Raw genomic sequence first — 25027 nt, forward strand, 5'->3', positions numbered from 1 at the left:
ATGAAACTGCTTGCACAAGTAGAGACACCTGAACCGATGTATGGTTTATCCTTTTATTCAGTAAGCAGCAGCACACAAGGTAATGCCTTTGCAGTGAGTCTGACACCATCTATTGCCAAACATGTTTTGGAAAAGTACCTTTCTCACTGGCATGTGCATGTGGGGAGCAACAACAGCGGAAGCGTTTGTCATGATTTTAAGCCTTGAAAGTCCCGTCCACATGGGCGTGTATCATTCGAGCACAGTGGTAGTCGTAGTGCAGGTAGGTATTGAATTGCCGAATGGCGCCGCTGTGATTGTTTCACCACCTCTATTCCCCTATAAACCCACAACCCGCTATGGAACTAAAACACAATATTTATTTATTAAAAAAATTCTAACAAATTAGGAATTAATATATATGTTATAATTAAAATACTTCCCACCCTATTCCCCTATAAACCAACACATCCTGCTACAGAACTATAATACGCAAAAACAAATTAGCATAAAATTAACTGCTAGTGAAAAATTCAAACATACGTTACAAAAATAAGCTATACTTTTAACAAATAGACTAACATATAAAACACCAACTTTTTTTCAACATTATAAACAACAATATTTTTACTTACAATATTACTAACTTCGATATCAAATAAAATGATATTTTCTACCTGCATATAGCTATTCTTGTTAACGATATTCTTGCAGGTCAATATTCTGGCATATTAAAATGTAAACATCAATATTAAGGTATATTGATATTCAAAACTCAATACTATGTCTGCATACCAAGGGGGGTGGCCATACCCTGACTTCTAATTGACTACTATGCCCATCCTCAAGATGACGGATAGTGAAAAGTGGGATCTACCTTGTCTGCCCCACCTAAGGGGTGGTACAACAGGGGGTATATCCACCTCCTATTTAACCTATTTTTCCCACCAAAAGTGGAGCAGGACTGAGGGGTCGCCATCTGCTTCTATCAGCAGAGGCTGGGGGTGGGGTTCAAAGGTGGCATGGCTTTTAAATGTCCCTCTTCTGCAGAGGCAGATCCTGCAGGGGGGAAGGTATGGCCTCCTCTGAACAGAGCAGACAGTGTTTAGATCCGCAGAGCTCTGGCTATCTAACCAGGGATCGAGAAACATGTCTGGTAATGGCAGGCTGGCTAAAATTAGACAAGATCCACAACAGTGGTTTGTAAGGTTTCAGTGTACCCTGTAAAGCGGTATCCTGTGTGAATATTTAAAAAAATCCCAAACTGCATCAGCAAGGATGTATTAAGACAAGGTGTCTGGTGCCAAACATCTTAGAAATCAGTAAAGACATCATGGAGACCTCCACTGGACTGAACCTCCTGGTCAGCGTAACTGCTTTTCCCTCACAAAGCTCCGTCTTTAAGGCACTGTCCCCAGGGCCTTCTGGTCTCCAGAAAGGTGTTCAAGGCTGTACTCCAGCCCAGTCTCCTGCCTGCGCCTCATCCCTGATGGTTCACTGGCAGAGCCTTTCTATTCTGCTTTTTCTATCTCTCTCTGTATTCCTGTTCTGTTTATTTTTTGCTTTTTTGTCTGTTTTTGCTTTTTACTGTTCCAGGTTTGTGCCACTTTCTGTGTCCAGCTGGGCCTTTTTTCCTTCTGCTGCTGCCCCCATGGTCCTCACCCTCAGGCTGTTCCTGCTCCCACCTCCCAGCTGCTTTCCCTCCCCAAACCCTTACTTAATGGTTGCTGCTGCGCGACAGGGTGACAAAGACCTCTGACCTCCTGGTCAGGGTAACTGCTCTCCCCGAGCGTAGTTCCATCCTGAAGGCTCCGCCCCCAGTCAGTACCTTCCGGTCTCCAGGAAGGTGTTCGAGGCCCTCCTCCACCTGCAGGCTCCTGCCCGCGCCTCATCCCTGGTGGGCCAGAGGAAGAAACCTTACTCTTCTGCTTGTCCGCAACATCTGACTTTTCTGTCTACCGTTCTGTTTTTTGTCTGTTTTTTAGTTATTTTCTTTGCCAGGTTGGAACCCTTTCAGTGCTCGGTCTCTTCCTTTTTTCCTGCAGCTGCTGCCCCTGTGGCCCTTCCCCCTGCCTATTCCTGCTCCTGCCTACCAGCTGCTCTTCCTCCCGCCTGACCCCTACTTAATGGTGACCGGACAAGCAAGACCTCTGCTCTCCTGGTCAGAGTTAGCGCTCTCCCTTTGCGCAGCTCCGTTCTTAAGGCACTGCCCCCAGAGCCTTCTGGTCTCCAGGTGTTTGAGGCCATCCTCCACCCGCAGGCTCCTGCCTGTGTCTCTTTCCTGCTAGTCCAGTAGGAAAGCTTGCTCTTCACCCGGTCCTATCCGTCTGCCTTTTCTGTTTTTCTTTGTCTTTCTGTTGTTGTTCTGTTTTTCTGTTCTGTTTATCTGTTGTTCTTCTGATTTTCAGTTTTTTTTTGCTGTTCTGTTTTTCTTTCTGTCTGTTTTTTGCATCTGCCGTTCTGTTTTTGATCCTTTTTTTGCTTTTTTTCTGTCTTTTGCTTATTTGTTTTCTTTTTTGAGTGCTTATTTTCTGTGCCCATTTCTGTGCCCAGTCACGGCTTTTTCCCCTGTTGCTGCTGGCCCCATAGCCCCTCCCCCCTTCCTGTTCATGCTCCCGCCTCAGCTCTCCCTCCTCTTGGCCCCTACTTAATGGCGGGCGCTGTGCGACCACACTGCGGGCGTGCCAAAGCTGCGTCAAAGACAAGCACTATGACCCGACAGCGACCAGCGCCAGTGACCCTGATCCTAAAACCCCCGGCCACTACGACTCAGGTACACTCCACACACTCAACCCTAGATGCCACAAGAACTGACAGCTCTAGACACCTAGCATCACCCAAGACCCGTTCTCCTGCCGACATGGCGTCGCACCTTCACCCACCTCTGGACCATTACAGCTATCACCAACCCACCGGACGTCAGCACACCCAAAACCCTGAGGTTTATCCTCCTCAACATACGCTCCCTGCACAGACATGCAGAAATCCGGGACCTCCTCAACACCCTCTCACCCGACGTCACCTTCCTCACAGTACCTGCACCAACTACAGCTCTGGACCCAACATCGCAACCGCCATCCCGGATGTTTACAAGATCTAGAGCAGAGACCGCCCCAACCACCCTTGGGGAGGCCTCCCCATCGTCCACAAAAGCTTCCTCAGACTGACAAACTCCATCTCAAATGACTCCTCACCGCCTATGGAGCACATTGACTTCCAGATCCAGATCAACCCCAGAATGACTCTATGTGGAACTCTCACCTACAGACCTCCTGGACCCTGCGCCCTCTTCACTAACTCCATCGCAATCCACAACCCGCCCCACGCCCTCATCTCCATGGACTACCTACTGCTCATAAACCTTAATTTCCACCTCGACAACCTCAGCGACCCGAAGTCCACCACCCTCCTAGACAACCTCGCCAACATCGGACACCCCCACCCACAAGGCAGGACACACCCTCAACCCTATCTTCACGAGGGAAACAACATTTGCTTCAGTCACACCACCCAATCCCTCTGACCAGACAACCACTGCATCCACTTCTCCTTGTTGAAACCCACCACACACAATCCAATGCCATGCCCCACGCAGAAACTGTAGAAAAATCACCCACGGGCACCTCACTTCTGCCCTCAACGGCACTCCTCCTCCCACCACGGCCAACGCCAACTCTGCAGCCAACAAACTTCACAAATGGATAGACTTCTGCGCCAACACACTTGCTCCACTCCAGAACTCTGACATACAACACACCACAGAAGCTACCTAGTTAACCATGGGCCTCCAAGAATCCAAGCGCTGCTGTCGATGGCTTGAAAATGCATGGAGGGACATCAAAACCCCAGAAGCACGCATCGCCTACAAGACTCCCACAACAGCACACCACCAACTCATCAGATATACGAAGAGGAACTTCATCCAGGACAGAATCCTCTCCAACCCCCGCAACTCCAAGGAACTCTTCACCAGACCCCTTAGTGAAACCTCCGACATCCCTCCCTCCCAGACCTCTGCAACAAACTCAGGACAATCTACAAGATCAGGACAATCTACAAAACTTTTATGAACATGACCAAGGCACCGACCCAACCATCCTCACCTGGACCCCTGTCACCACATAAGATACTGCAAACCATGGGAGCGTCCACTCGGGAGGGAGATCCCACTGACCTGCCCACCACATGTCTTCCACAGGGCCACCTCCGCCATTGCACCAGAACTACGACGGACAATCAACTGCATCCTTGAAATGGGCACGTTCCCTCTTTAAACAGCAGAAGTCAAAACCCTCCTCAAGAAGCCCTCCACAGACCAGACGGACCTCAAGAACTACAGAACCATCTCTCTCTTCTCCTTTGCTACCATAGTGACAGAGAGGATCAGCAACATCCAGCTAATAAACTTCATAGAATCCAACAACATCCTCAACACTTCTCAATCCAATTTCCACAGTACCAAGACTGCCCTCCTAGCCACCATGGTTGACATTTGCACACTCTTATATCAAGGCCACACTGCAGCCCTCATCCTATTATACCTCTCAGCAGCCTTTGATACCCTCTCCCACCACACACTAGCAGCCAGACTTCACAACGCCGGCATACAGGGAACTGCCTCAGACTGGAACCACACATTCCTCAACAGCCTAACTCAAAGAATAAGACTCCTACCCTTCCTCTCCAAGCCCACAGAGATAAAATATGGAGTACCCTAAGGATTCACCCTCAGCCCCACGCTCTTCAACATCTACATGGCCCCCTTGCAACAATCTTCAAAAAACACGGACTCAGCATAGTATCTTATGCCGATGATACCCAGCTCATCCTCACCAAGGAACAGGACATCACTAGGCGCATTTTCCAGGAAGGAATGAAGGATGTCACATCCTGGATGAGCAGCAGCTGCCTGATTATCAACTCTGAACAAACTGAAGTCCTCATCCTCTGATCCAACCCCCATGTGGGATGAGACCTGGTGGCAACCCGCCGTCGGAAACCCTCCCTACGGACCACGCTTGCAACCTGGTCATCATACTCGACTCCTCCCTAACCATGAACCGAAAGATCAATGCTGTAACCTCCACATGCTTCAACACCCTCCTCATACCCTGCAAGACCTTCAAATGGAGCCCACCCGAATCCAGGAAGACTATCACCCACTCGCGCATCATCATCAGCAGGCTGGACTACAGGAACACTCTCCATATAGGAATCAACAAATCTTTACTTCACAGACTCCAGACCGTCCAGAGCATCGGACCAAGACTCGTCCTCCACTGGCTCCCCATCAAGAAAAGAGTGACTTTCAAGCTGCTCATACACACCTACAAAGCCCTCCACAACACCGGACCCCAAAACCTCAATGAAAGAATTTCCTTCCACGTCCTCAAGTAAGAAACTGGGGGCGCCCCCAAATGAGAATCTGGGGCTGCTGACCTTGCCTTGGCCGAAATCCCCCACATCCACAGAGGCAGAAAGAGAGGCAGATCCTTCATCTACATCGAAGCCAAGACCTGGAACAAACTCCTCCTCAGCATCAGATGAAGCCCAACACTGAAAGCATTCAGAAAGAACCTCAAGATCTGGCTCTTTGGATGACCGGAGCCCCTACCCCAGTGCCTAGAGACCCACCCTTATAGGTGAGTAGTGCACTTTACAAATCCCTGATTGATTGATGGAGCAAGGACACATGTTTCGATGAGCATCCAGCCCATTGCTCTGTCTATGGCTTCCCTGTTCACTTACAACACCCAGAATGTACTGGATATCATAGGAACCTATCTGCTCATGCTGCAGGGCCCTCAGATAGTGTTCATTACACCCTGCCTTAGGGCTAATGGCATTTAGTAGGGGTGGCTTACCCATATCATATGCAGTGTGGGGTTGGCATGGCAGACAGAGCTGTGTGCCATGTTGAATCCTACGGTTTGTCCTGCACATGGACATGTGGCCTACAATAGTGGCCCTGCCGGATCTGGGTGAGGGGTCACTAGGGGACCTCCTTCTGTCCTCATGCACTGGGTACTAGGGGTACCATTTACTGGGGCTTACAGAGGCAATAGAAGTTGTGCCAATCATGGTACAGTTTTAGGGAAAGCCCGTCTGGCACCGGGACCTTGGCTAGCAGGGACTTAGTGCAGTTCGAAATTACACCAGCATTCAGGCAAAAAGTGGAGGGCTAACCATGTCAAAAGAGGCACTTTTCTACAAGAACCCCCCCCCCCCCAAACAAAAGAGGATGAGACTACCCTACCCCTAGTGAGTCTTCATCATCTAAGTGGAAGAACCTGGAAAGACCATCTGCATTGGCATGGGCAGTCCCAGGTCGGTGTTCCACTTCAAAGTCCATTCCCTGTAGGAATATGGACCATCTGAGCAGTTTGGGTTCTCACCTTTCATCTGCATTAACCACCTGAGAGGCCTGTGGTTTGTTTGAACAATGAAGTGAGAGCCAAACAGGTATGGTCTCAGCTCCTTCAGGGACCAAAGCACAGGAAAGGTCTCCCTCTCAATGTTCAGAGGCATCAGTCTGCCCAATGAATTGCTTGGAATAATCTGGAGCTTTCAGAACGGGTGCTGAGCACATCGCTTTCTTTAGAGAGTCAAAAGACTTTTGACATCTCACCATCCAGTTCACCATTTTTGGCAATCCTTTACGAGCCTCTGATAGTACCCAGTCAAGCCGAGGAAGGTCATGACTTGAGTCTGGGTTTTTGGAGCCACCCAGTTCCGAATAGTCTGAATCTCGGGTTGACAGGGTTGAACAGGCCTCCTCCAACAAGGTGGTCCAGGTATACCTTTCCCTTCCCTTTCCCTTTCTCTCTTGCTAATGCCCTCTTCCTTGGCCTCCCTGATTACCTAGTTCAGCGCCTACAGGTGGTACAGAACTCTGCCGCTCGGGCTATCTTTGGCCTGCGTAGACGAGCCCGAGCTTCCAGGCTGCTACAGGCGCTACACTGGCTGCCTATCCGGAAGCGGATCCAGTTTAAATCCCTGACTCTGATGCACAAAGCCCTGTTTGGATCAGAGGCTGGATACCTGCGGCGGAGACTGGCCTTTTATCGACCAGTCCGCTCGTTGCGCTCGGAATCCCTTTACAAAGCGGTGGTCCCTCGGGTGAGGAAGGCCCGCACGGGAGGGCGCTCTTTCAGCTGCAAAGCTCCACAGCTGTGGAACTCGCTTCCTCTTTCGCTGCGCAGCACTGCCAATTTGTTCCAGTTCAGGAAGAGCCTGAAGACATGGCTTTTTAATCTTTAGGCTGTTTTTATTGTTTCAGTTTTAGTTCTTTTTCTCATTCTTTTTGCTGTGTTGTGTTATTTTATTCTGAGCTACAGGTGGAAAGCGCCGGGACACTCTTTTCGAGTAGCTGTGTGCTATACAAGAAAGCTGTAACATAACATAACATAACATAACTTGCTTGCCTTGATAGTGAGGTCTGCTTTACGCACAGCCTCCAATTATTTCCCACGGTGGATTTGTTGGTCTGACCAGGTGTAGCTAAAGACAGCAGTATCATCAAGATAAGCTACACTACAAGAATACAAGCCAGCCAAGACATTATTCACCAACCTCTGAAAAGTGGCAGGTGCATTTTTCAGATGAGAATGCATTACACCAAACTGATAATGACATTCTGGGATTGAAAATGCAGATTTTTCTTTGGTTACTGGAGTCAGACTTATCTGCCAGTACCCTGATGTGAGATCAAAAGTGCTCAGATATTTGGCTGGTCGTAACCTGTCAATCAGTTTGTCTGCCCTAGGAATAAGATGTATATACGTTTTGGTCATGACATTGAGCCCCCTGCAGTCCACAGAAATCCTAATTTCTTTCTTTCTCAAGACAACTGGATGGGCCATTGGGATCTGAGATGGTTATATGACTTATAATTCCAGCATCTTGCTTACATCAGCTTTGATGCTCTCTTTCACGTGATCAGACTGCCTCAACATTTTTTTTTTGACAGGTAGGCTTTCACCAGTGTTCACTTCAAGGATACACCAGCTAGTCAGACCATGGATCAAAGAGAAGAGCTCAGAAAACTGATTCAGGATCAGGACTTGCCTACAATCAGTCTTCTGTTGGGCAGTGAGGGTGTCTGAAAAGAACTCTTCTTCTTCTGACCCATGTTTTGGATCATTGGACAGAAGGTCAGGGAAAGGTTCACTCTCTTCTTCCTGATCTTCTATGAGCATGGTCCCATCTGCCTTGTAGTAAGGTTTGAGGCAGTTCATATGGATGACCCGCTTGCATTTCCTACAAGCGCCAAGGAACACCTACTAGGTCAACTCCCCTGATCTCTCTAGGATGGAATTTGGCCTGCTCCACTTATCTTGGAGAGCCCTAGGAGCCACAGGCTTCAATGCCCATACCTTCTGCCCTGGTGGGAACTCCATCATAGCAGCCTTATGATCATACAATTGCTTCTGGAGGGCCTGACTGGCCTCAATGTTTGGTTTGCTTTTTTCATGTACTCACCCATCCAAGAGTGGAGGCCAAGCACATAGTCTATGGTGTCCTGTCTTGGTTTGATGAGAGGTTTCTCTCATCACTCCTTCATGAAGCACAATGGTCCTCTGACAGGATGACCAGAGGTTCATAGGAGAACTCCACTCCCTTCTACTACAACACTTCCCTGTAGATGAAAAGCAGGCATGGTAGCAAACATTCCATCTCCTTCGGGGCTTTTCAGGCTTGTTGAATCTTTCTTGTTGAATTCTTCAACAAGGCCATTACACTGTGGATGGTAAGGAGTAATGAACTCATACGTCACTCCATACTCCTTCCACATGTGTTTTAAGTATACAGATATGAAGTTGGTACTCTGTCTGACACCACCTCCTTAGGGAAGCCCACCTTGGTGAAGACACCAATGAGGGCCCTAGCAACTGCAGGGGAAGATGTGGTCCTAAGGCGACTAGACTCAGGATACCTGTTTGCATGATCCACTACCACCAGAATATATTGGTTCTCTGATGCTGTGAACAAGGACCCTAACTATTTTGAATCTTACCCTTTCAAAGGAAACACCAACCACAGGGAGTGTGATTAAGGGAGCTTCTGGGTGCTTAAATGTCTTGCCACTGACTTGACAGTTGGGGCAGGAATTGCAGAACTCCTTCGCCTTCTGTTGCCTCCCAGGCTAGAAGAATTGGCTGACAAGCCTACTCTACATTTGTTCTGACCAAGGTGACCAGTTAGTGGGATGTTGTGGGCCAACATGAGGAGGAACTCCCTAAACATCTGAAGCACTACCACTCAAATAGTGGATCTGGATTTTGGGCCTCTGACCTCTGACCTCAGTATAAAATATCCCCTCCTTCCACCAGGTTTTGTGGGAACCACTAACATCACCATTTTCCTGTGCAGCAGATTATGTTGCAGGCATTCAAGAGTGGGACAGGTCCTTTGCCCAGGCACAGATCTTCCCTAGAGGGTCCCCTTGAACCTAAGAGCTCAGCCAGGTAAGGCTCCAGCTCCCATGGCTCAGTCCCCTCTGGGGCTGACTCTTCACCCTAAGGAAAGAGGTAGGGTGTCTGTTTGGAAGCTGATCCCCAGTCTTCCTACATCTTCTCTTGTTGGGCTGGGCCATTTTTCTAGACTCTAGCACCTCTTTTTCACTCTGCTCTAGGATTGTGTTTTTGCACACACCCTGGGTATTTGTACAAGAGCTGCCACTAACTAGCGTTAGCGGCAGTTTGCGGCAGTTCTCTTAACGCAGCCTAGCACTAAAAACTATTGCTATGTTAGCGATGTATTTACAATACATCGCTACATGGAAATAGTTTCAGGTAGCCATGGTGAAAACTGCTGCTAAAACTAGCGTAAAGGCAATAGAAATTCTGACATTAGCTGGCGAAAACTGACAAAAGGCCAATTTGCGGGCAAAATACTCACATTAGTCAGCAGAACTTCACCTTTTTTTGCCTCTAGAGGCAAATATAGCCAATACTTCCACCTTCAATTAAATAAATAAAAGAAAATTGATGGAATGCAGAATAGAGCAAGCATGGACAAGTGCAGCACAGATCAACAACCTCCCCAAACCCCCAACAGCCAGGATGACCAGCCAGAGTCCCAGGGAAAGAGGAAATGCAGAATCAGGACAACATATTTCAAAAGAGGCGCATCGCTGGGGAAAACCTGTGATGCATCACTTTTTATAGCGCCCTCCTTACAACACCATGGCAGCCAAAACCTTGAAAGTGCGGACAGTCCCCGGGGCCCCGACGCCTTGCTGTGCCTGCAACTGGGGTCCAGAGTGGAATGTGGAGGTGATGTGGATTTGCTGTGCTACGGCAATAGACATTGAGACATCGGTGTTCTCCCTTGCCTGATGGTGAAGTCTGCCAGGTCACATGGAAACGCGTTGCTGACCGGTATGAAATCTGTACCAAATCTCTGTGAAATCTGGGCCAAACAAACTACAATGCACGACTCGATGGGCAGGTTGATGATCTCAATACACAACAGCATACAATTAAAAGCCACCATTATCAACTCAATGTTAGAACACATTTTAATATTCTTGATATTCCAAAAAATGAAAATGTATGTGCTACTATTGATCCTCTATTTTTCATCTTCTCTAATGAAGACTTAGTTGAGTCTTTTCGTCCAGCTTGATTAACTTATGTTTCCAACTAGTTCAGTCATAATTACAGGAGACTTTAATAATAATTTACTATTAAATCAGAAGAATCTACCCCCTTTAGACCGTCTTTTAATTGAGGGGAGCGGATCTAGTCTAACAGCTAGAGCAGCTGACTTTGAAGCTGGGTAACAGGGTTCAAGTCTCAGAGGAGGCTCAACATCCTGTGATTCTGGACAAATCACTTAGGGCCAGATGTAGGAATCATACCGATTCAGTATTTAAGAACTGGCAATCTGGATTTAGGTAATTTTACCGATTTCATTACAGAATCGGTATGATTCGGTAATTACCGTATCAGTATTTACCGATTCGGTAATTGCCTGGAGGCCCATAGGAATGAATGTCAATTACCGAATTGGTGAAAACCAATTCGGTAATTGGGGGAAACATTGAAGGGTGGCAGGGTGTCACTTTGACACCCTGTTGCACCCTCAATTGTGCATGGGTGCACATGTTGCAGACATACATGCCCTTAGGGCATGTATGTCTGCAACAATGCACTCTTTAAAAAGCAAAAAAAAATGCTTTTTAAAGCGTTTTCATTATTTACCACCAACTTCTAGTTGGTGGTAAATAGCAAAATCTTAAACCCCTGTAGCACTGATTGCAGTGCTACCTACATGTCAAAATACAGAATCGGTAATTTTACCGATTCTGTATTTTACAGAATCAGTAAAATTACCAATTCGGTAACATTACCGAATCTGTATTTTAACATGCCCCTACATCTCCATCTTCAAATACAGGTCGGTAACGAAATCGGTCATTACCGACCGGTATTTGCCTTCCTACATCTGGCCCTTAATCTCTTAAAAAACGAATATGCCCATCTGTTATGAAACTGGTGCTCATGCACAGTGCTCTGAAACTTTTGAGTCAATTTTGCGCTATATAAAACTGCAGAAAAAAAATGCTGCTGTTGAAATGGAAAGCAAACTATTATTTGAAGTAGGTTTTTACACATTAAGTGGATTATTCCCTCTATCCAACCAGAATAACCCACATTCATACCCAACCCTTCTCAATCCAAATAACTGACTAACATATCCACCACTAAAATTACTTTCATGTTTCACCATACTAATTCAAAACTATTCCTGATGGGTTCCAGAGTAGCTTGCTACTTGCGCTTCAAAACCCCATCAGGGGTAGCAAACACTATATAAATACAAACCTCTTTCCCTCTTCTATCCCGCCACCTACTCTTCTCTACCCAAATAACTAAATAACATATCCACTACTCAAATTACTTCGTTTTTTGCTATACTAATTTTCAACACAAATCCTTTATGGGTTCCGGAGTAGCGTGCTACTCGCCAGAAAAGTGCTTCACCACCCATCAGGGGTAACAAGCGCTATATCAATACAAACTTTTTTCCTCCTCAATCCTTCTGCTATGATTCCATATCCAATTAACTGACTAACCTATCCACCACTTAAAATGCACTTGCATGTTTCACTATACTAATTCAACACTAATCCTCTATGGGTCCCGGAGTAGCGTGCTACTCTCCCAAAAAGCGCTACGACACCTCATCAGGGATAGTAAGCTCTATATAAATGCAATTTCAATACAATACAATTACAATCTCAGCAACCTCAAAACGCATCATTAATTGTGCTGTACTACATTGTAGGAAGGGGGAGGCTCTAGTTGGCGCAGTGTAACACTAGCGACAAGCAGGGACTCTCTCTTCCTCGTCAGGGCTGAGGGTTACCTTCCAGACAACCTCTGCTTACCCTCTAGGTAGTGTGGCTTAAGCAGTCGTAGGCTAATCTTTGGGGCACATAGGGTTAAACACTTGCAACAGTACACCTTTACAACCAACCCACCACACAACGAGACCAGACTGTATTCTTGTAAAAATATATATCTTTATATAGATAGGCTTATGAATACAGTCAATAACTTTATGAAGACGGTTGCAGGTTACTTAATTCGGGTTACCACAGTTCTTATGGAAGTTCTCTTGAGGCCCGTAGGCCGGTGTTATTCAAAGTTCTTGTGGAGCCGGCGGCTTCCAAGGGATCTGTCCCACGTCGCGTTGCCTTCCCGGGGTCGCTGATCGTTGCGGCTCTTCGGCCGAGCAGGTCACTGGTCATCCGGGGCAGCGGTGTTCTGTGGCGGCAGGGTCCTTTCCTCGTCGTCCGCTCCGACCCTGGAGGCGGCGGCTGTGCGGTGGTGACAAGTGGCAGTACGGTCCCCAAGTGCAGGACGTACCCAGCCAAATGTCGGTGCAGCTGTGGGCTCACAGCTGGGCTGTCGGGCAGGCTTACCGACCTTGCGGATTCTCGTAGGGCAATTGTCCGTCTTTGCAGGTGAGTGAGGGCTCGCTATGCCTTCACCTCGATAGCTCGGACCGGACGGGTCCTCCTTTGCTTTGCTATCGGGCTCCCGGTGCAGTTGCGGTAACGGTGTTCGGGCCAGCGGCGGCTGGTCCTCACTTTGCTTCCGCTGTTGCTTTGGGCCCCGGTCACGGTGGTCGGGAGGAGGTTGATGCCTTAGAGGAGATTCCTCCGTCAGTGCTGCGGCGATGGTCAGCACCCGCAGTCGCTTTCCAAGGGGGTAGCGTCCACTGGTCCTGGGACGCTGGTCAGGGGGCAAGTTCAGTTGCAAGCCCTTGGAGATCTCTTTGCAGAGTTTGGCACAAGTAGCACAACAGTCTTTTCGTAGTCTTATTGTCTTCCTCTCCTTCAGCAGCAAGGCACCAGACACAGGCAAGAGTCAGCATCCTTCCTTGTCTCTCACGGTCCTTCTCGTAGGGCAGAGTCTTTCTGTGGCCCAAACCGGATCTAATTTTCAAGGAGCAGGGCTCCGTCTTTTATAGGCCAATTCTTTTGTTCTCGCAGGCCAGGGGGGCCTTTGCATAGCCACTCTCAGTTCTGGAGTACCCCCGCATTGTGGAGGTCGAGCACAGTGACAGCTCGAGTCAAGAGGCACTCCTACCTCCCACTAAGGTGTAATCTGCGCATTCACCACCCGTCATCCCTCCAGCCCTGTCACTCACACATCCCAGACAGTCAGATACACACCAGCAGAGGCGGCTGAAATGGTTAAGCAAGCAAATGCTAACTTTCTAAAAGTAGCATTTGCAAACCCAGGATACTGAAATAAACTTGACTACAAGAAATATCTCATTATCCCGAGTTCAGGCATACTAAACATGACTCACTACCATGCTCCTTGAGCCTGCGGGGATTATAGGGTGTAATAACCCTCGCAGCTCAGCCTGGCCTAATGGAGCAGGTAGCCTTCAGTAGTGAAATACGGTCTTCGTTGTAAGTCACTACTAGGACATGCCACGCACATCAGGGCTTGTCCTACCTTGCACCTACAACGCACCCTGCCCGCAGGCCTACCATAGGGGTGACTAATATGTCGTCAAGGGAAGGGTCGGTGCTGGCAAGTGGGGACACTTACCCAGCTAGCGTGATAGTACGAGACCACACGCGGGTTCTGCGGTCGCAGTTCCCAGACACATCTTTACGGCTGCTTCGGTGGGTGGCGCAACCAGCGCTGCAGGCCCACCAGCAGTATTGGCATCTACAAGCCCCGGCACTCTCTCGTGCGCTTTACTAGGGACTAACAGTAAATCCAATGCACCAATCATGGATACCAATCGTATGTACAGTTTACAGTAGGGAGCACTTGCACTGCGGCACGGATCAGCCGTGGCGCAGTGCCCTGAGTATCGGAAAACCAGCAAAACATCGGAGGCACATCAGCAAAAAGTGGAAGGGAGACTCACGCCAAGGTGCCAGGTCTAACATGTGTCCCCTCCAGCTGAAATGTGGGGGGAACTACCCTTCCCCAGGGGGTTCCACATCACTAAGGCGGAAAAATCTGGACAGACCGTCAGCGTTGGCGTGATCGGTGCCAGGGCGGTGTTCCACCGTAAAGTCCATACTCTGTAGAGAAATGGACCACCTCAACAGTTTCGGGTTCTCACCCCTCATTTGCATCAACCATCTGAGGGGCCTGTGGTCCGTCTGAACTCGGAAGTGAGACCCAAACAAGTAGGGTCTTAGCTTCTTCAGCGCCCAGACCACAGCAAATGCTTCACGCTCTATTGCACTCCACCTACTTTCCCGTGGAAGTAACCTCCGACTTATGAAGGCTACGGGTTGGTCAAAGCCCTCCTCAGTCATCTGTGAAAGAACAGCCCCTACACCATGCTCTGAAGCGTCTGTTTGCACAATGAACTCCTTGGAGAAATCTGGGGCCAGGAGCACGGGCGCCGTGCACATGGCAGTCTTCAGGGTGTCGAAAGCCTTCTGACAGGTGTCAGTCCAAATCACATTCCTGGGCTGCTTTTTCGAAGTCAGCTCTGTCAAGGGGGCCACGATCGTGCCATAGCCCTTGACAAACCTCCTGTAATACCCAGTGAGCCCCAGGAAGGCTCTCACTGCAGTCTGGGTCTTGGGGGGTTCCCAAGCCAGGATGGTTTCGATTTTGGGCTGCAAGGGGGCTACCTTGCCACTCCCAACTTGGTGTCCCAAGTACACCACTGAACCCTGCCCAATCTGGCACTTGCTTGCCTTGATTGTGAGGCCTGCTCTGCGCAGGGCCATCAACACTTCCCAGAGGTGTCGCAGGTGTTCGGGCCAGGTGCCGCTGAACACCGCGATGTCATCCAGGTAGGCGGCACTGAACTCGTCCAGTCCAGCCAACACCTGGTTGACCAATCTCTGAAAGGTGGCAGGGGCATTCTTCATTCCAAATGGCATGACCCGGAACTGGAAATGCCCATCTGGTGTAGAGAATGCCGACCTCTCCTTTGCCCCATCGGTCAAGGCGATCTGCCAGTACCCAGACGTCAAATTAAACGTGCTGAGGAACCGGGCAGCCCCTAGCCGATCAATGAGCTCGTCAGCTCTGGGGATGGGGTGCGCGTCAGTCTTCGTGACTGAATTGAGTCCTCTGTAGTCCACACAGAACCGGAGTTCGGGTGTGGCTCCCGGCGCAGCAGCCTTCGGAACCAAGACCACGGGGCTGGACCAAGGACTGCTGGAAGACTCAACCACCCCGAGGGCAAGCATCTTGGAGACCTCCTCCTTGATGCAGGCCCGGACCCTGTCAGTTACCCGGTAAGCCTTGTGCTTCACCGGTAAGCTGTCTCCAGTGTCCACATCATGGACGCACCAATCTGTGACACTCGGAACCAGGGAGAACAGGTCTGGAAACTGTCCCAGCAACTGGCGGCAGTCCTCCTGTTGTTCGGCGGTCAGGGAGGGTGAGAGGTTAACTCCATCCACAGACCCATCCTTCTCATAGGCCACCAAGAGGTCAGGAAGAGGCTCCGACTCCTCCTCCATTCCGTCATCGGTTGCCAACAACATGCCCACTTCGGACCTTCGTAAGTGGGGCTTGAGGCGGTTGACATGTAGGACCCGCAAAGGGTTCCTGGGCGTCTTCATGTCCACCAAGTATGTCACGGGGCTCTTGCGCTCCACAACCTCAAATGGTCCTGTCCACTTATCTTGAAGGGCACAGGGCTCCACTGGGGCCAAGACATACACCTCCTGTCCAGGCTGAAGCTCGACCAGAGTGGCATTCTGATCGTACCACCGCTTCATTTCTTCCTGGCTCGCTTCCAGATTTGCCTCGGCAAGTTGTCTGAAGCGTCTGGTCTGGTTTCTGAAGGCCAGCATGTAGCTATATACATTCTGGGGAGGTTTCCTGGGAGATTGCTCCCAGCCTTCCTTTACCAAACTCAGTGGTCCTCTCACGGGGTGACCGTACAGCAGTTCAAAGGGGCTGAACCCTAGGGACTTCTGTGGTACCTCGCGATATGCAAACAGCAGGCATGGCAAGAGGACGTCCCACTTACGCCTCATCGGACCTTCCAGGCCCATTATCATGCCTTTGAGGGTTCGGTTGAATCTTTCAACCAACCCGTTACCTTGGGGATGGTAGGGTGTGGTGAACTTGTACGTTACGCCACACTCCTGCCAAAGGGACTTCATATATTTCGATATGAAATTGGTCCCCCTGTCGCTCACCACCTCTAGAGGGAATCCTACTCGTGAGAAAATTCCCATCAGTGCACGCCCCACCACGGGAGCCGTCACTGTCCTCAGAGGGATGGCTTCAGGGTACCGGGTGGCATGGTCCACCAAGACCAGGATGAACCTGTTGCCCATGGCTGTCTTGGGGTCCAGAGGCCCAACGATGTCAATACCCACTCGCTGGAATGGCGTACCGACCACAGGGAAGGGTTGGAGGGGAGCCTTGTTCTTCCCTCCCGTCTTCCCACTTGCCTGGCAAGTCGGACAGGTTCTGCAATAAGCGTCTGAGCTTTTATGCATTTGGGGCCAGTAGAAGTGGGTGACAAGCCTGTCATAGGTCTTGGCCATCCCTAAATGTCCTGCTAAAGGCACATCGTGAGCCAGACCCAGTAGGAAGGCTCTGAACTTCTGGGGTACCACCAGCACACGGGCTGACCCAGGTTCAGCAGCCTTAGGCTCCGAATACAGGAGGTCGTTCTCCCAGTACACGTAATGTGTTTTGGCCTGAACACCATTGGCCTGGTCTGCAGCCTGCTGCCGCATACCCACGAGAGAAGGGCATTCTTTCTGCTCCCTGCAGAATTCCTCCCTGGAGGGTCCTCCTTCTTGCTGCCAATGGGTCAGCTCAGGCAGGTCCCCCAGTTTGGCGATCTGTTCCCCTGTAGGCTCCAGGGCATCCCCCTCAAGGTCTAACTCCTCCTGGACCGTAGGAACTTCAGGGGCCGGTTTCCCGCGCCCCCTGCGCCTTCTCCCTAAAGCCGGTTCCTGGGCCTCTCCCTCAGGCCCCAGGACCTCTCGATCACCCTTACTGGCTGCCATCGACCGGGTGGTCACGCACGCCCAGTCAGGCAGACCCACCATCCGCAGGTGAGTCGTCTTCTCCACCTTTTCCCAAGGGGAGTGCTCCAAGTCGTTCCCTGGCAAACAGTCAACAGGCATGGTTTTTCTCACACAGACCTGCAGAGTACCAGAGACCCCCCCCCACTCGAAGGGAACTTGAGCCATCGGACACTGACTCTCAGAATTATCAGCGTTGATAACCCTACAGTAGGCATGGGGTACAACCTGCTCTTGAGACACCAGGTGCTGCCTCACTGCAGTCACACTGGCTCCTGTGTCTCTAAGAGCCTCAGCTTCCTTACCATTGATGATCACCACCTGCCCATATTTCTTAGTGTTAGAGGGCAGGTAGTTCGTCGGGATCATCTCACTGTCTCCTAGCAAGACCAGGGTCATGTGAACGGGATCTCCACCCCCCGGGACCATCATTTCTTCTCCCAGGTGAACGCTAGTCACTTGTCGGGGCGGAGCACCAGTGGGTGCAGGTTTTCCAAATAGGCGACACTTGGGGTCACTGGATATGTGCCCAGGCTCGCCACATTTGAAACAATTGAAGGGCCCCTTTGGAACAGGTTTACCTGTCGGGGCTCCATTCTGCTTCGGGGGTGGGGGAGGCTGAGAACCCTGCTGCGGATTCCCTTGGGAACTACTTTGGGGGCCTTTTTGGAACCCTTTCTGTTTTCCCCCTTTTACCCCCCCACTCTTCTGCTGGGGACCCTGCCCACTCTTGGCGGAATCTCCCACGGGACCCTTGTGGACCCTGGTGCTAAGCCAGCGGTCCGCCTCCTCAGCAAGCTTCCTCGGGTTGGACAGCTTGCTATCGATCAGGTGTTGGCGTAACTCAGGAAAACAGTGATCAGACAAGTGCTCCCATGCAATTAAATCAAAGAGACCTTGAAAATCATTCACTTTGTTACCTTTCACCCAACCATCCAGTGCTCTGCAAAAGTAAGTCACATACTCCACATCCGTATTCCCATGCCGCTTAGTACATCCCCTAAACTTCTGTCTATACATTTCAGGGGTAAGCCCGTACCTGTTTAATAAAGCTTCTTTCATGTGGGCATAGGATCTCTGATTCTCAACGGGCAAATCTAGCAAGGTATCTCTCCCTTCGCTAAGGAACCGTCCCCACAACCCCGCTCCCCAATCCTTGTCAGGGACCCGGTGGGAGGACATGGCTACCTCGTATGCCCTAAACCACTGTCCTATGTCATCCCCCTTAAAGAACTCCTTCACTACGTCCTTCGGGATGTGCACTCTTGACTCTACCTGCACTGGCGATGTGCTGCCACCAGAGGGAGGCCGATCCAAGTCTCTCTCCTTGAGACTTATCTCCCTCATCTTGATTTCATAATCCATCTGGTGCTTTCGCTCTTCCAGCGCCATTCTTTTGGTTTCCAGCTCCAGCTGGATTTTCAATTCTGCCAACTTTCTTTCGTGATTCCGGGTTTCCTTCCTGTCCGCCAGCTCCTCTGGCGACAGGCCTTTACCAAAGCTGTGCTCGCTGTCTTGCCTCTCGAGATCGATCAGATCCCCAAGTGCATTCTGCTCCTCCGTCGTATTCTGCTCGGCGAGGACGTCTTGCTCTTCCGGGGTCTTTCTGGACTCCACCCAGGCTTTCAGGGCCTTGTAGAGCTCCGGCTTGTTTTTGCAACCAGCGTGCGGAACCTTTAGTTTCCTACAGAAAAACTTCAGCTCCATCTTTGAGTATTTGTCCAGCTTTGCGGCGTCCCATTCTATCTCCAACACCTCGGAGGTCGTGGACTCCGCTCCATCCAGGCTCTTTGTGCCAGGCATGGTTTCTGCGCTCGGAATCTTCTTTCAAAAAGCAAAGTCTGTGGTTTAGTAGCTGTACCGTAATCCTTGTGTAGTGGTCAGAAGCTCAGGTATAACTATCGCAAGTGTAAATTCGAAATCCCACCGCTGCCACCAATGTAGGAAGGGGGAGGCTCTAGTTGGCGCAGTGTAACACTAGCGACAAGCAGGGACTCTCTCTTCCTCGTCAGGGCTGAGGGTTACCTTCCAGACAACCTCTGCTTACCCTCTAGGTAGTGTGGCTTAAGCAGTCGTAGGCTAATCTTTGGGGCACATAGGGTTAAACACTTGCAACAGTACACCTTTACAACCAACCCACCACACAACGAGACCAGACTGTATTCTTGTAAAAATATATATCTTTATATAGATAGGCTTATGAATACAGTCAATAACTTTATGAAGACGGTTGCAGGTTACTTCATTCGGGTTACCACAGTTCTTATGGAAGTTCTCTTGAGGCCCGTAGGCCGGTGTTATTCAAAGTTCTTGTGGAGCCGGCGGCTTCCAAGGGATCTGTCCCACGTCGCGTTGCCTTCCCGGGGTCGCTGATCGTTGCGGCTCTTCGGCCGAGCAGGTCACTGGTCGTCCGGGGCAGCGGTGTTCTGTGGCGGCAGGGTCCTTTCCTCGTCGTCCGCTCCGACCCTGGAGGCGGCGGCTGTGCGGTGGTGACAAGTGGCAGTACGGTCCCCAAGTGCAGGACGTACCCAGCCAAATGTCGGTGCAGCTGTGGGCTCACAGCTGGGCTGTCGGGCAGGCTTACCGACCTTGCGGATTCTCGTAGGGCAATTGTCCGTCTTTGCAGGTGAGTGAGGGCTCGCTATGCCTTCACCTCGATAGCTCGGACCGGACGGGTCCTCCTTTGCTTTGCTCTCGGGCTCCCGGTGCAGTTGCTGTCACGGTGTTCGGGCCAGCGGCGGCTGGTCCTCACTTTGCTTCCGCTGTTGCTTTGGGCCCCGGTCACGGTGGTCGGGAGGAGGTTGATGCCTTAGAGGAGATTCCTCCGTCAGTGCTGCGGCGATGGTCAGCACCCGCAGTCGCTTTCCAAGGGGGTAGCGTCCACTGGTCCTGGGACGCTGGTCAGGGGGCAAGTTCAGTAGCAAGCCCTTGGAGATCTCTTTGCAGAGTTTGGCACAAGTAGCACAACAGTCTTTTCGTAGTCTTATTGTCTTCCTCTCCTTCAGCAGCAAGGCACCAGACACAGGCAAGAGTCAGCACCCTTCCTTGTCTCTCACGGTCCTTCTCGTAGGGCAGAGTCTTTCTGTGGCCCAAACCGGATCTAATTTTCAAGGAGCAGGGCTCCGTCTTTTATAGGCCAATTCTTTTGTTCTCGCAGGCCAGGGGGGCCTTTGCATAGCCACTCTCAGTTCTGGAGTACCCCCGCGGGTGTACTCCGGCTTCTGCTTTCAGTGTGAGGGGCAGGCGCATCAGACGCCCCACAGGAGGTGGAGCCAGCATTGTCCGGACGGGAGTGGCCAGAGTACCTTGTTGATGGGGGCTTCGCCCTTCCTGGGCCAGGTGCCGGCAGAGTCATCCGCCGCTCCCCAGGAGGGTGGAGCCAGCATTGTGGAGGTCGAGCACAGTGACAGCTCGAGTCAAGAGGCACTCCTACCTCCCACTAAGGTGTAATCTGCGCATTCACCACCCGTCATCCCTCCAGCCCTGTCACTCACACATCCCAGACAGTCAGATAAACACCAGCAGAGGCGGCTGAAATGGTTAAGCAAGCAAATGCTAACTTTCTAAAAGTAGCATTTGCAAACCCAGGATACTGAAATAAACTTGACTACAAGAAATATCTCATTATCCCGAGTTCAGGCATACTAAACATGACTCACTACCATGCTCCTTGAGCCTGCGGGGATTATAGGGTGTAATAACCCTCGCAGCTCAGCCTGGCCTAATGGAGCAGGTAGCCTTCAGTAGTGAAATACGGTCTTCGTTGTAAGTCACTACTAGGACATGCCACGCACATCAGGGCTTGTCCTACCTTGCACCTACAACGCACCCTGCCCGCAGGCCTACCATAGGGGTGACTAATATGTCGTCAAGGGAAGGGTCGGTGCTGGCAAGTGGGGACACTTACCCAGCTAGCGTGATAGTACGAGACCACACGCGGGTTCTGCGGTCGCAGTTCCCAGACACATCTTTACGGCTGCTTCGGTGGGTGGCGCAACCAGCGCTGCAGGCCCACCAGCAGTATTGGCATCTACAAGCCCCGGCACTCTCTCGTGCGCTTTACTAGGGACTAACAGTAAATCCAATGCACCAATCATGGATACCAATCGTATGTACAGTTTACAGTAGGGAGCACTTGCACTGCGGCACGGATCAGCCGTGGCGCAGTGCCCTGAGTATCGGAAAACCAGCAAAACATCGGAGGCACATCAGCAAAAAGTGGAAGGGAGACTCACGCCAAGGTGCCAGGTCTAACATACATCATGACACTTTTATTTGTATTAGAACTATCAGATTACATTAAGGAACGAGAGCGATCACGAACCACAACAAATAACATTACGTGGCCCTGCTTGGGGCTTGGCTGCCTTCGGTTCTTGCAGTCTATTCATGATTGCCCTCGCCATGCGCCATGTTCTCGCGCTTCATGGCTGCAGTGATTTTGTGGGAGTTAACAAGCCACCTCTGTCAAAGGAGTACAGGAGTCGATGTTCCTCTCTGCAATAACAAGAGATGGCCCCTAGGGGACTTGCAGTGCTCTCGGCTCCCATCTCAGCTCTTCCTCGCCAGTTCTGCTGTGTCAACCATCCGTGCTTTGTGTGAGTGCTTATATAAGTTTCTGTTCCCTATTACTGTGGTGACAGCCTGGGGGAGGTCACGGGGCACGGCAGGCTGTTTCTGCTAGACACCCAAATTATTACTCTTTTGTTAGGCCACAGCAGTTTCCTAATGCTGCAGGCTTTGTAGCTTGCGACCACAGGATATCACTACAGAGGACTGCAAGGTGTGTACCCCACCTGGGCCAAAGAACAACAAGTGAATGTCTCTAGGTGAGGTTTTTTCACCCCAAAACCACCTCTCCCAAGAATGCTGGGACATGAAGTCCCAAATCCTGATTGGAGCGTTTGGGGCATAAATAAATAAAAAAAAACAATGCTAACAGGACAACAGCAAAACAGGCCTAAAATACTAGATTACATAGGCTAATACTGCTTTTCCTTGACTATCAAAGTGTTGTGTGCCCTTGACTCAGGAAGTAGCACAGCATATAGGGATCATCCGTCATAATAATGCTGGGGAGAGCAGCACAGCCAGTAACACCCGCTTTAAGAGCGGAATTTAAACCAATTTTTGGAGCATGCTACTTCAAAAATTATTCTTACAAGTTCTTAATTCGGGCAAAGCTCAATATTCTTGAAAAAGGGATATGATACATCCAATAAACAACAAAGGATCTAAAAACCATTGCCTCATTGCCCCCCTAAACTCTGAAGGAAAACTCTTTGGTAAATATCTATTAGGTACTCTCTATGCTATCAAACACAGACCTGGCTTTTCCACGATTGTAAAAATAACCACACTCAAACCTTTCGTAAATAAACCATTAAGAAAACAGCTCGCTCTATACGTTTGTTAAACTGATTATTCATCAGCATTCAGCAAAGTCAACCGGAAAGAAATTGCAACAAATTATCTAAATGCAGAGCCAGCCATACACTATTACACTTTTTGGGCTACTTACATGTAAACACATGGGTTTAACCTCTTCGGTGCTCGTGATGGAACCACTCCATCACGAGCCACGGATGCGCTGTGCTGGTGACGGAGTTGTTCCGTCACGGCGCGGCCGCCCAGCCCACGCTGCAAGCCTGCGCTGGGCGTTCTATTGAGCGGGCGGGGCCGTGACGTAACCACTCGGTCACAAGCACTACGCGCCTGTGGCTCGTGACGGAGTGGTTCCGTCACGAGCATGGCGGCGCCGCGCGGACCCCCTCCCCCCAGCACAGCGGCGGAATTATCGTCACGGCCAAGAGGTTAAATTAAACTGACAAGGAGGGCTCCATCAACAAAGATGCTTACCAAAAATGGCCTAAAGCAAGGCTGCATTCTGACCACCTTACTCTTCTTGCTGTATATTTCAGATCTAACATTGATAGACCATGCTAAAGGTCTATCACTGTAAGCAATTGGGTTATTTGTTTAAAGGGATGGAAGACCAACTCAAGCAACATCCCCAATCCCTGTCTGAGTCAACTATGAAAAGTCACTTAATTAACCTTGGCTTTACCCTCTACCCTCTGTTAGATAGGCACAGTCAGGCTTATCTTAATGGCATTTTGTATTTATGCAGCACACAAACCGTAATAAATTGAAAACACAACAAAAGAAAATTACTGAACCAATTTAGAAAAACAGAAAATTTTAATGAAATAAAATGATACCGGAATGAAAAAACAAAATCAATAGACCTGGGGATAATAATTTGTAAAGTAGTGTGAAAATACTGCCCAGAAGTAGGGGTTATCTGGTCGCGCAGACCAGAGGAAAATCACAAATCCCAGTCCAACAGTGATGGAGCACGGGTTGGATACAGGGACCAAGTTAATCCCGTCAAAGAGTTACCTTCTTATGGCTCAAATCTTTTTATTCAAGAATGCCACAAAAGATGATACAAAAGCATCATAAAGTGCAGCTTCACATGGACTTACGATTTCGCATAAATTACAACTAAAACAATCCAAGCCCCAATATACACACACACTCACCATCGAACGTTAGAACAGCAGGTTGACCACATAGTAATTATCTGGCAGATTCATTCTTTGAGTTGGCAGCAGGAGTATGTTCGAGTATGTGAAGAATGCAGAGGTATTTAGGACAAGTCAACTCCGTAAAATGTTGTGCTAGATGAGTCAGGAAGGGCCACCATAGATCTCCAAAGGCTGCACCTAGGTTTGCTATGCAAAATGTGATTTTTCCATACCTGATATGTGCCATACACGATGTAGGCATGCGTGTGGACCCTCAGTAAGCAATAATGTTTTGAACTGCTGCTCCTGGTGCAAGACATATTGTTTACCTCTTCTAGATTTTAATTGGAAGGTGAGTTGGTTTGGGAACTACCTTCTTTAGTCCAGCAACGCGTTCTATTCACATTGAAGGAGGCCATGAGGAGGAGACTTTCTAGTGTGAAGAGCAGGTCAAATGTCTTAGATGGTCATAGCTGTAGCACAAAGATCTGTTTGTCGCTGCAGTTTCATGTTGGCAGTTGCTGTGGACTGTCATTGCTGTATCACAAAGTGCTATTCTTACGTTGATGGTCGTCGCAGAAGGTCAACATTCGCATGAAGAGCAGGTCTCAGTGGAGCTTTGTGTTGGGGCCAACATGGCTGACAGAAGTATGATGGACACAGCCCCATTTGCAGTCATGAAGAGCCCAAACTTGAGAGTTTTGTAAACATTTTTGTGGATGACCACTCACTGATGCCAGCCATGCTTCAAGGACAAAGCAGAGGTACCAACTGAGGCTCATGACTTAGTCCAGTAGAGACCAGCAGCAGAGCTTAGACAGATCCCGTTGGAGCTGGTCAACTGGGAAGTTGCAAAGAGGCCTCTTTACGCTTGCCCCTGTAGCTCACATAGGAAGGCAGGCAACAGACTTATGGAGTCACTCTGAGTACCCTGGATCAAGACAAGCAGTCTTTCCTCTTCAGACAGCAAGGTAGTCCTTCATGCAGCTGGAAAGTCCTTCTGGCATCAGGGCAG

This window comes from Lissotriton vulgaris, chromosome 2_1 (genome assembly GCF_964263255.1).
Source record: "Lissotriton vulgaris chromosome 2_1, aLisVul1.2, whole genome shotgun sequence".
In the NCBI taxonomy this organism is placed as follows: Eukaryota; Metazoa; Chordata; class Amphibia; order Caudata; family Salamandridae; genus Lissotriton; species Lissotriton vulgaris.